We start from the raw sequence: 10,455 nt of genomic DNA, 5'->3' as shown, positions 1-10,455 counted from the left end.
GTGGAGAGGGTGGATGTGGGTGGAGTAGCCTAAATGGGTGTGGTGGTTGTGTAGGTCAATGAGGTGGATAGGACAGGCATAGAATGAAGCGAGTGGATGTGGATGTGTTGGTGGACGAAAGACGGATATGGAGTGGAGTTAGTGGATGTGAAAGAACAGAGAGAGAGAGAGAGAGAAAGAGAGAGAGAGGGTATGAGGTGGGCGTGAGGTTGACAGAGTGGGTATGGGGTGGGGAGGGAATGTGTGTGTGTGGGGGGGTGGGGAGGGTATGTGTGTGTGTGTGGTGGGGTGGGGAGGGCATGTGTGTGGTGGGGTGGGGAGGGCATGTGTGTGGTGGGGTGGGGAGGGTATGTGTCTGTGGTGCGGTGGGGAGGGTATGTGTGTGGTGGGGTGGGGAGGGTATGTGTGTGTGTGTGTGTGGCGGGGTGGGGAGGGTATGTGTGTGTGTGTGTGGCGGGGTGGGGAGGGTATGTGTGTGTGTGTGTGTGGCGGGGTGGGGAGGGTGGGCGTGGGGTGGAAGCAGGGCACTCTTGGCTCCCTCAGTGCCACCTCAACAGCCGCACACTCAGCTGGCACCCTTTCCTCCACCTCTCCCCCCCTACCCCTTCCTCCCCCCGTGTCCTCCCCTCACCGAAATTTGTGAAAAAGTGCAAAGAAAGTGTAAAAATTAAAGTGTTGAATACCAGGAAACAAGATAATGGCCCTACTTAAGTTAAACAGGGCTAGTAGAATTTAGCATCAAGGCCTTGTAGGAACCACTAAAGGGCTCACATGCTTAATTACTCTGAGGCAATTAACAAGCACTCTAATTGCCCCTAACCTCCGAAATCCGGGCCTCGTCACTGCCAATCTGAGGACCCTGAGGAATTTCGTGTAGGTTCTCCAGGCGATAGTACAGGGAGGGCCCTTGTTCCCACCACGTCCTTGTGTCCTTGGTGAATACTGCAGGTAAGGCCGGGATGGAGTGGTGGTAGTGAGCGTTGTATAAGTCCTGAGTAGTAGTAGTAGTAGTAGCAGAAGAAGTAGTGGTGATGGTGGTGTGGAAAAATCAAACATTTATGTGGGACTAAGCTGGTTCAGGCATCAAACTGCAGACGAAATTACGAGCCAGAAAACGTAATTATTTTTCTCTCAGGCTTTTGTTCCTCGGTCCCTTGTTTATCACACTACCTGGGATGATTAGGTGTGCCTCTGACCATTTATTTATTTATTTATTTATTTATTATTAGGCACACAGTACGGTCAGAGGGGAGGTGCTGTGGAGAAAAGATACTACCGGTCTTCACATTCCATCTTGTACCTCTCTCTCTCTCTCTCTCTCTCTCGTCTTCCATCCCAGTGCCATCCTTTTCTCTGTCTTGTCTTTCCTCCACCGTCTGACTCTCTCTCTCTCTCTCTCACACACACACACACACACACACACACACACACACACACACACACACACACACACACACACACACACACACAAACAGCCATATTCACAGCCCGTTCTTACACAGCGGATTGAAGACGATGGGCCAAGTTTGCTACCATTTTGGCCGTGTCATTAGAGGAGTATACCCTGCTAAAAATAATGAAGAAACGATGAAACTATCCTACAAAGGTCACTGATACGAAAAACCCAGATTGAGAATAGAGCATTTTTATTTCATTATCCACGAGGCGGGGTTAAACACAACAGGAAATGAAGACAGGTGAAGAAAAGCATATTGAAAGGCTCAGTGATGCGTGAAAATTAGAATACCAATACATTTTAGGATCTAAAATGATGCAACCACCTCTACTCGCAAAAGAAGAATGAATAATCCACACACACGGAGATTTTGGTCTAGTAGCGTTGTCCATAAAACTTTGCTAACAAGGTACGCTACAGCAGAAGTGAGATGGTGAGGAGAGATGGTACTGCAATGTTTCTCTCTCTCTCTCTCTCTCTCTCTCTCTCTCTCTCTCAACACCATACAGTCTTTAACCATACCTTCCCCTTCGTACTCATCGCAACTATACCCCTTTCACCTTAACTTGGCACAGATTTTCGTCCTTTTGCGGCTTTTTTCACGCAGCTCAGCGGCAGAAAGAGACAATACTACGGCTCCTATTCTCTCCATGGTACTTTTGGGTGACTGGCAGCATATTCTAGTGTTATTCTGTTGTTAAAACTCAGCATTCAAGATGGAGAGGTGGCAAATTTAGGTCATGTTAGAGTAAAAACATAGCCACAACACACAACACGAATGAATTATGCCCAGACTGCGAGTAACGTAAGACTTCCAGCTGCCTACTTCTTCCTTCACCTTCATCATTCTTTTTCTGTGTCTGCCCTCCTCCCTTCCCATTTCTCCCATCTTTCCAATCACCAGTTATTACTTTTCTTTTCCTTTCAAGTGGCTTTACATTGAGCTGCAAGCCTGTTGGTCTCTGTAAGCCTGTAAACCATGTACATCGCTGGGTGGTAACCATATAACCATCCCATACGTGTTCCTTTCGAGTATTGCGTCTGGCTGTAGATAGATACATAGGAATATAATCTGGGATAAAGCATAACACTTCTGCCTAACTACCCATTAGCCTAAATTAACCACACCACTATATTTACAACTAGCATCAGTTTGCCAAAGAGGGACAATGAACCAAGTGTGAATTTAGGGCAGGAATTTTACAGTGAGTGGCTGAAGAGGGCATTATGGTAGCAGAGAGAGAGTGATATGACGGGAACAGGTGCACGGGGGAGGGGAGGTGGAGGGAAGGGAGAAAGGTAAAAGCAGGTTGGTGGAGAGAGAGAGAGAGAGAGAGAGGAAATTTGAAGGAGGAGAGGATGGAAGTCAGTGAGAGAAGAGGACATCGTGGGAGGAAGCGAGATAGTGTAGAGGGAGAAGGAGAGGTACAGTGAAGGAAGAGAGAAAAGGACTGGAAGAGTGAAGGAGGGAGAGAGATATAGAGAGGGATAGGAACAGTGGGGGAGGGAGAGACAGTGAGGGAGGGAGGGAACGTAAGGGAGGGAGGTATATTGAGGGAGGGAAGTGTAAGGGAGTGAGGGAGAGATGGTTTATGTTTTCTAGGGTTATTGGCTGACGATTGGCCACACTCATAAACCATCACTCACTCGTGTGTGTGTGTGTGTGTGTGTGTGTGTGTTATAGAGAGGTGTGACACGATGATATATTAAATCCCTCTTGTCCCTTGCTTGTTGTGTTATTGTTAGGCTCATCTGACGCTGCATCATCATCATCATCAGTCATCATCATCATCATCATCATCATCATCGTTATCATAATCGTCATAATCATCATCATCATCATCATCATCATCATCATCCCTACCTCTTTTCACCACCGAAAGACGGGCTGAGGTAGGGTCCAGGAAGCAAGAATGCAAAAATATGATGGAGGGAAATCTATCAACAGCATTCCCCGTGAAATGGGCCAGATATTCATTCACTCACTGTTCAAGCCACCGGAATCCTGACACTGCCTCAGAAGTCTAACCATCCCCACATATTTTTTTCCTGATAGATGCGCCTAATATTATCTACAAAGCAAATTCAGTGCGACGATTATCAAGTGAAAAAAATGAGTTCCAAACCTTTGTCATGTATAATCCTTCAAAGCTACATAATTCATCCAATCATTTTGTCTCCCTGCCATGTCCCTACCTTCATCGCTTTTTCATTTACCGTATCCATCCACATTCTTCTTGATCCACCTCTCCTCCTCCCACCTCCAGACTCTCTCACATACACCTGTTTCACCACCCTTTTTTACAGTCGTTCTCTCGATGCGATCACACTGTTTAACCACACCGCCATCTCTGTTAACAATAGACTTCCTTATTCAACATCTTTCTTTAAGCACGATAGTTGTTATTCATTCACTTTATGCACCTAAAACATTCTTCACTGACCCTGTTTTCACTGCTCTCTCTCTCTCTCTCTCTCTCTCTCTCTCTCTCTCTCTCACTACCTCCTACTCCATTATCTTTTGCATCGTATCAAGGCCTTCATAGCACCAGCCACTTTCCTTCCCAGCGCTACTCTCCACTTCCTTCCCACGTACACCTCTCTTTTCTATCACTGTACTGTATTTCTCTTCTGTTTAATCTTCCTCACCAATTCGTCTGTCCACAATCACCATCACATCACACGAGCGTCATGTCCGTGCTATTTACCGAGGAAAAAGATAGCGGTGAAGATTTGCCATTTGATTAAGCTGATGGGAGGAACTTTATCCTTTGATTCCTCTGCTTAAAAATACCCCGACCCCCCACCGAAGAGAGAGAGAGAGAGAGAGAGAGAGAGGGGGGGACAGTGAGGGAGAAATAGAGGGAGGGACAGTGAGGGAATGACGGTGAGGGAGGGACAGTGAGAAAGGAAGGGATAGTGAGGGAGAAATAGAGAGAGGGACGGTGAGGGAAAGACAGTAAGGGAGGCAGTATCCAGGATTTTATTGACTGGGAAATTACTGATGGATAATTGACCAAACCATACGACAGACAATCATTCATGTGTGTGTGTGTGTGTGTGTGTGTGTGTGTGTGTGTGTGTGTGTGTGTGTGTGTTTTGGCATTAAATTTTAGTCCCCTTCCTCTCGCCGTCTGTGTTACTGTTAGCATTGTGACAGTGAATCGTAGGGAAAATATATATACTGTAGATCTTGCAGTTTTGTTTATGTTACATGGCATTGAGTATTGATTTCAAGAGGAAGGTTCTAACTAGGAAGTGGTCTCTCTCTCTCTCTCTCTCTCTCTCTCTCTCTCTCTCTCTCTCTTCGAAATTTTATACCTGCGATGACGTCTCCATCATATACGTCCCTGAAAGTCAAAAAGCCGGGAGTGAACTGGTTTAGGGAGAGAGAAAGACTGAGGGAGAAAAAGGGAGAATAGAGCGGCTCTGAAAGGGAGAGGAAATTGGGTGAACAGGGAGAGAGAGAGAGAGAGAGAGAGAGAGAGAAGGAAGGGAGTGGTGAGGAAGATGGGGACTGAGACAGGAGGACAGGGAGGAGGAAGACAGCGAGGGAGAGAGGGAGGGAATAATGAAGAAAGGGAGAGATTGAGGGACTAGGGTGGAAGTAGACTAAAAGAGGAGGAGATGGAGGGTGAGGAAGCGGCAACAACGCTATATGTGCACGACGCTGCCACATCTATAAATATTGTGGCGACATTACCTCAGAGACAAGATGTATGGTGGCGGGGGATAGGTGGGGAAGTAGGTAGGTAGGAGGGAAGTAGGTAACGTGTGTGTGTGTGTGTGTGTGTGTGTGTGAAGATGAAATAACTCACATATTTATCTAATTTTAACCAAACTCGGTGGAAGGGTTGACGGCTAAAAATGAGTTGATCCGGTTTGTCCTTTTTTTTTTTTTTTTTTTATATAGAGTAATAGGTCAAAGACTTAGGTCACAGCTTGACCAAAGTCTGACCTGGCAAAGTCAACTTAAACAGTTTTTATCCGATTTAGACGAAACTTGGTGGAGAGGTTCAGGGTGAGGAAAGAAGGAATAGATTCGATTTTAAAAACAGTCAGCCAAAGGTCATGATCACAGACAAAGGTCAAGATCACAAGCAAATTCAACTCAAACCTTTTTTTTTTTTTTATCCGATTTGGACCAAACCTGGTGGAATGGTGAAGCAGCTGACATGTAAAGGTACAGGTGGGGGCAGACGCCACGAGTCACTTAGCCGAGGTGCTTATCTCCGTAACTTAGGCCTTTGAACCTGTGGCAGATCATTCAGCAAATATCCAGGGGTACAAGGTCACTGCATCAGCCAGGTTACCAGTTACCAACCCCTAGGTGTTACCCTAGGTACTCACTTTACCTTCCAACCCATAAAAGGTGGATGGACACCTGAGTCGAGTGACGCCACCTGCTCGCACCGAACCTTGACGCTAATGGCCCGGCAGCTTCGTAGCCACTGAGGCGATGACCGAGCAGGTGTGAATGAAGTACCGGTAATTCTTCTTTGAGAGTAATGTGTCAAAGGTTAAGGTCACAGGTCAGAGCGTAAACTTAGGTCTTTACATCAATTGGTGTTGCCTTCTCTGAGTATTCCTTCTTGTGTTGTACGTTGTCTTATATTTTTACATCGACAAACAGTAATCTACATAAATAATACTGAAGAGAATATGAAGGTGTCATGTGTAGAAAAAAAAAATGGTAAGAAAGATGTGTTGATGAATCGTATAAGCCAAGGAATGAATGCGAATGTAATGAGATTGAATTTACGAAGGAATGTGGAGAAACTGATGGTTAAAGATAAAGAAGTAGGGAAAGATGAGTATTTGTGACAGATATTATGTAGAGGCAGGTAAGAAGAGAGAGAGAGAGAGAGAGAGAGGATATAAATGGTCAGTATGGAGAGGGAGGCAAGTGAGGGAGAGGCGTAATGCAAGGGAGGGAAGGGGAGGGGTATGAAGGGAAGCAGACAGCGAGGAGATCAAAGGGAGGGAAGGGAAGGGAGGGAGGGGAGAAGGAACGCAGACAGAGGGAGGGAAGAACGCAGACGGAGGGAGAGAGGGAGGAAAGGAGTGAAGGAGGAACGCAGACGAAGGAAGGTTGGGGAATGACAGGAAGGCAGATGGAGGGAGGGAAGTGGGAATACAGACGGAGGGAGGGAGAGAGGGAAGTAGAAATATAGACCTAGGAAGGGAGGGAAAGAGGAGGAAGGTAAAGGAGGAAGGAGAGAAGCCGTCAGGTGAACGAAACGAGGAAGTGATGCAGTGAGACTTAAAGGAGAGGAATGGGTAGGGAGGAGAGAGAAATGATAACAGGAAGGAAAGACGGAAGGAAGAATGGATGGAAGGATGAATACAAAGCAAAGATAAGGAACGAGGGAAGAAAGGAGTGACAGGAAGGAAAGAAGGAAGGAAGAATGGAAGAAAGAATACAAAGTGAAGATAAAGAAGGAGGGAAGAAAGGAGTGAGAGGAAGGAAAGAAGGAAGGAAGAAAGGAAGGAAGAAAGAATACAAAGTGAAGATAAGGAAGGAGGGGAGAAAGGAGTGACAGGAGGGAAGGACGAATGGATGGATGGAGGAAATTCACAATGAAGATAAGGAAGGAAGGAAGAAAGGAGTGACAGGAAGGAAAGAAGGAAGGAAGAATGGATGGAAGAAATTGAAAGTGACGATAAGGAAAGAGGGAAGAAAGGAGCGACAGGTAGGAAGGAAGGAACAGAGTGAGATGAGGAAGGAAAGACACAAGCTTATGGAGAAGCAGGAAGAGAGACAGAATGGGAGACACAGAAAAGGAGAGACGAGGTGAAAGGGAGAGAAAAAAAAAAAACAGCACAGGAGAAGAGGCAAAGAAAAACAGAGAGATCAGGAGAGAGAAGTGAGAAAATGGAGGAAGCGAGGGAAGTGCCAGGGAGGAAGAAATAAAGAAAGGCAGGCATGTAGAAAGCCAAGACGCATGAGAGAGAGAGAGAGAGAGAGAGAGAGAGAGGGGGGGGGGAGTTCCCTCTACGTGTGTTTTAAACTTATTATATTCGATTACGTATTTCTTGCCTTATTCTTGCTTACTACAGACGATTTTATTCAGTCTCAACAAAGCCTCCTGATTCCGTAGGCGTTAATGAAGGCTGTATCCAACCCCTCCTGGTCGTCAAGCCCCTCTCCTGAGCCGAATAAAACCGTCTGAAAATACACATAATCAAAATACCAATACATAAGAATACAGAATAAGAATCAGAAGCAGAGCCGTACAGATAGAAGTCGCACCTTCACGGATTGAACTGACGGAGGGAAATTTTGTGGGAATGGTCGAAATTAGTCCACAAAATGAAGTCTGTAGATTGATAAAAGTTACATTCTATATTTTCTCCATTCATTATTATTGTTATTTTTTTAACATTTACTTTAAAAATAATTGGGGTGTCAGTATTTTATTCGTGGGGTTGTGTGTATCTCTCATGTATGCTAGAATTTCCCTGTTTATTTATGAGATAGATGGATAGATTGATAGATAGATAGATAGATAGATAGATAGATAGAGAGAGAGAGATGAACGGAAATTGTGGGATGATCTATACTTACATCCTTGTGTGGCCAGGTGTAGAGAGAGAGAGAGAGAGATGAACGGAAATTGTGGGATGATCTATACTTACATCCTTGTGTGGCCAGGTGTAGAGAGAGAGAGAGAGAGATGAACGGAAATTGTGGGATGATCTATACTTACATCCTTGTGTGGCCAGGTGTAGAGAGAGAGAGAGAGAGATGAACGGAAATTGTGGGATGATCTATACTTACATCCTTGTGTGGCCAGGTGTAGAGAGAGAGAGAGAGAGAGAGATCACGCTAAGGAGACTGTGGCTTAAAATGAACGAGTGATTATGACACAGACCATTTAGAAGCAACTGAGAGAGAGAGAGAGAGAGAGAGAGAGAGAGTGGGCCTCGCTCTCGTTACAGGACTAAGTTTAGATCGGGTTGTCTGCCGTCATCCCGTCTGTCTGTGTCCTCTCTCTCTCTCTCTCTCTCTCTCTCTCTCTCTCTCTCTCTCTCTCTCTCTCTCTCTCAGCTGTCTGTGGAATGGAGCCGGAGAGAAATAGTGATAGATGAAGTGTGTGTGTGTGTGTGTGTGTGTGTGTGTGTGTGTGTGTGTGTGTGTGTGTGTGTGTGTGTGTGTGAGAGAGAGAGAGAGAGAGAGAGAGAGAGAGAGAGAGAGAGAGAGAGAGAGTAATGTATAGAGGGTAGGGTGAACGGAATGGAAGAGGGAGTGAGAAGGAGGAATTGAAGGGTGGATAAGATAGGATGGGAAGGAGAGAGAGGGAGGGAGGGAGGGAGGGAGGGAGGGGAGTGACAGGGAGAGAGGAGAGGCGGGTCTAAGATGGTCTGGTCATGTGAGAGAAGACACTATAAGAACAAGGTGCGTACATCCCCGCTCCACCTGCCTCTCTCTCTCTCTCTCTCTCTCTCTCTCTCTCTCTCTCTCTCTCTTGCATCCCTTCCTCCTTATCCATTCTTCACTCCATCCTTCTCACTCTCTCCTCCTTCCCTTCCTGTCACCCTACCGTCCATACATTACTCAATTCTCTCTCTCTCTCTCTCTCTCTCTCTCTCTCTCTCTCTCTCTCTCCAGGTAAATTTCGCTTCCACGGTACCTTCCTTAGAGGCTTAGTGACCAAAATAGACAGATAAATAAATAAATAAATAAATAAATAAGACAAAGGAAGAAGAGACGCTATAAGGACACCTACAGACAGAGCCAAAAGTTAGTTCAGTAATTTCCTTTCTAACTGCCCTCTTGTGGCTAATATTCCTAAGTTTAAATAGATTTGCTGCTTCTCTGGCGCCACGGATAAAGGTGACCGACATGCCCTTAGGATGAGGAAGCTCCCTAACACCTTTTCCTAAGCGATTTATTTTGTTTACTGCACCTTACTGTTCTATTCTGTTACATAAATCCTTCCAGTGTCGCCATACTATGCATAAATAGCGTAGAAAAGGATACTAGCCACCCCTATCCAAGAATAAATCGCTAAGGAAGAAGTGTTAGGGAGCATCCTTGTGTGAAGCCGACACAGTGGACTTGTAAACGAACTTTTGTCTCTCCTCCTCGCCTTACACTTGACCAATACGGGAAAAGGAAATGATGAAGGGAGAGAGAGAGAGAGAGAGAGAGAGAGAGAGAGAGAGAGAGAGAGAGATGAGTCCATTGATAAGGCACGAATTCCTATATATTTATTTGGATTGCAAGTGGAAGGCGACACGTGGATGAACTTGTGTAGGAGAGAGAGAGAGAGAGGGGAATATGGAAGGGAACAACACCGTGAAGGAGAGTTAAAAAAAAAGATGAATGTAGAGGAGAGAGAGAGTATGGGAGAACAATGTCATCCTATATGGAAGGGTTAAAGAAAGAAGAGGAAAAAGGGGAATATAGAGGAAGAGGAATATAGGAGAGGAAGGAAGAAGAGGAATATAGTAGAGGAAAGAGGAAGAGGAATATAGGAGAAGAGGAGGAAGAGGAATATTAAAGAGGAAGAGGAATATTGAAGAGGAAGGGGAATATAGAAGAGGAAGAGGAATATAGAAGTGGAGGAAGAGGAATATAGAAGAGGAGGAAGAGGAATATAGAAGAAGGGGAGGAAGAGGAATATTGAAGAAGAGGAGGAAGAGGAATATAGAAGAGGAGGAAGAGGAATATAGAAGAAGAGGAGGAAGAGGAATATAGAAGAAGAGGAGGAAGAGGAATATAGAAGAGGAAGAGGAATATACAAGAGGAGGAAGAGGAATATACAAGAGGAGGAAGAGGAATATAGAGGAGGAGGAAGAGGAATATAGAAGAGGAGAAAGAATACAGACGAAGAGGAGGAAGAGGAATACAGAAGAAGAGGAGGAAGAGGAATACAGAAGAAGAGGAGGAAGAGGAATACAGAAGAAGAGGAGGAAGAGAAGCACAGGAGAGGAGGCAGTCAGTAAAGGAAGATTACAGCAAGAAGAGGGAGAAGAAAAATGAAGTAAGAGGC

At 45.3% G+C, this 10,455-nt stretch overlaps 1 protein-coding gene across 3 annotated transcripts in view; it reads left to right on the top strand.

Moving 5' to 3' along the window:
• Positions 1–593: 593 nt before the first annotated feature.
• Positions 594–10,455, top strand: part of LOC145392236 (uncharacterized) — an 83,055-nt gene continuing 73,193 nt past the window's right edge. For all 3 annotated transcript variants that reach the window (XM_080266698.1, XM_080266699.1, XM_080266697.1), the window contains exon 1: positions 594–948. The gene's annotated coding sequence lies outside the window, so the exon portion shown is untranslated. The remainder of the gene's footprint in view (positions 949–10,455) is intronic.

The sequence above is a fragment of the Coenobita brevimanus genome, chromosome 21 (genome assembly GCF_032717465.1).
Source record: "Coenobita brevimanus isolate Jiangsu-jjx chromosome 21, ASM3271746v2, whole genome shotgun sequence".
Taxonomy (NCBI): Eukaryota; Metazoa; Arthropoda; class Malacostraca; order Decapoda; family Coenobitidae; genus Coenobita; species Coenobita brevimanus.
This window is presented reverse-complemented; position numbering and strand designations above follow the sequence as displayed.